The sequence below is a fragment of the Nematolebias whitei genome, chromosome 19 (genome assembly GCF_014905685.2).
Source record: "Nematolebias whitei isolate Nwh7 chromosome 19, NemWhi1, whole genome shotgun sequence".
In the NCBI taxonomy this organism is placed as follows: domain Eukaryota; kingdom Metazoa; phylum Chordata; class Actinopteri; order Cyprinodontiformes; family Rivulidae; genus Nematolebias; species Nematolebias whitei.
This window is the reverse complement of record NC_056516.1, coordinates 40,016,590-40,018,076: the sequence shown is the minus strand read 5'-3', so window position 1 is coordinate 40,018,076 and position 1,487 is coordinate 40,016,590. Positions and strand designations below refer to the sequence as shown.

The window sequence follows — 1,487 nt, the reverse complement described above, 5'->3', positions numbered from 1 at the left end:
AATCAGCAGCAGCATGAGATAAATCAGCAGCAGCATGAGATAAATCAACAGCAGCATGAAATAAATCAGCAGCAGCATGAAACAGATCAGCAGCAACATGAAACAGATCAGCAGCAACATGATATGGTTTTTCACAGTGATTATTCTAGTTAGAGATTCATGAGTCTAACAGCCTCAGGGTAGAAGCTGTTCCTCAGTCTAGTGGTTCTACACTTAATGCTCCTCAACCTCCTTCCTGAGGGGAGTGGGGCAAAAAGTGTGTGTGCTGGGTGAGTGTGGTCCTTCATGATGCAGGTGGCCCTCTTCCTGCATCTGGAGGTGTAGATGTCTGTGATGGTGGGGAGGCTGACTCCAACATCTTCTGTGCAGCCTTCACCACTCTCTGCAAAGCTTTTCTTTCTGCAGCTGTGCAGCCTCCATGCCACACGTTGATGCTGGAGCACAGGATGCTCTCCACTGCACACCTGTAGAAGGAGGTGAGGACTGAGCTTCCAGACCAGCTCGTCTCAGCCGTCTGAGGAAGTAGAGTCTCTGATGAGCTTTCTTCATCAGGCTGGTGGTGTTGTTGCTCCAGCTGAGGTTGTTGTTCAGGTGCACACCCAAGTACTTGTAGCTGGAGACCACTTCCACCGCAGATCCTCTTATGTTCAGGGGGGTGTAAGTGTGTTTGTTCCTTAAGCACTTTGATAACAGTCTATCTGTTTTAAATTGTGCTCTATAAATAAATATGACTTGACTTGACTTATGAAGTCCACAATCATCTCCTTTGTCTTCTTCACATTGATGTGAAGGTTATTCTCTCTGCACCAGCTCTCCAGGTGTTCCACCTCCTGCCTGTAGCTGGACTCATCATTGTTTGTGATACATCCCACCACCGCTGTATCATCTGCAAACTTTACAATGTGACAGCCTGGATGGGTAGCTGCACAATCACATGTGAGCAGAGTAAACAGGAGGGGGCTCAACACACATCCCTGAGGAGAGCCAGTGCTGAGGGTTATGGTGGAGGAGGAGAGGTTGTGGATCCTCACTGACTGTGGTCTGTTTGTTAAAAAGTCTAGTACCCAGTTACAAATGGAGGGTCTTGGTCCTAGTGTGGATAGTTTGTCCATCAGGGTTTGGGGGATCATGGTGTTGAAGGTGGATGTGAAGTCCACAAAGAGCAGACGGACGTAAGAGTTCTTCTGCTCCAGGTGGTTGAGTGCAGTGTGGACCACAGAGGAGATTGCATCCTCTGTTGATCGGTTCTCACGGTATGCGTACTGATGAGGGTCCTCGTTGATGTTGATGGTTGTTTTGATGTGAGTCATGACCAGTTTTTCGAAGCATTTAGCGACTATCGGGGTGAGGGCCACTGGCCGATAGTCATTCAGACCAGTTACTGTAGAGCTTTTTGGGACTGGGATGATGGTGGCAGTCTTCAGGCAGGTGGGAACTGTCTCCAGGGTAAGTGAGGTGTTAAAGATGTCTGCCAGCACCTCACAGAG

At 48.6% G+C, this 1,487-nt stretch overlaps 1 protein-coding gene across 1 annotated transcript in view; it reads left to right on the top strand.

The window, feature by feature from the left end:
- Positions 1–1,487, top strand: part of psmb2 (proteasome 20S subunit beta 2) — an 11,500-nt gene that overhangs the window by 8,819 nt on the left and 1,194 nt on the right. The gene's annotated exons all lie outside the window — the stretch shown is intronic.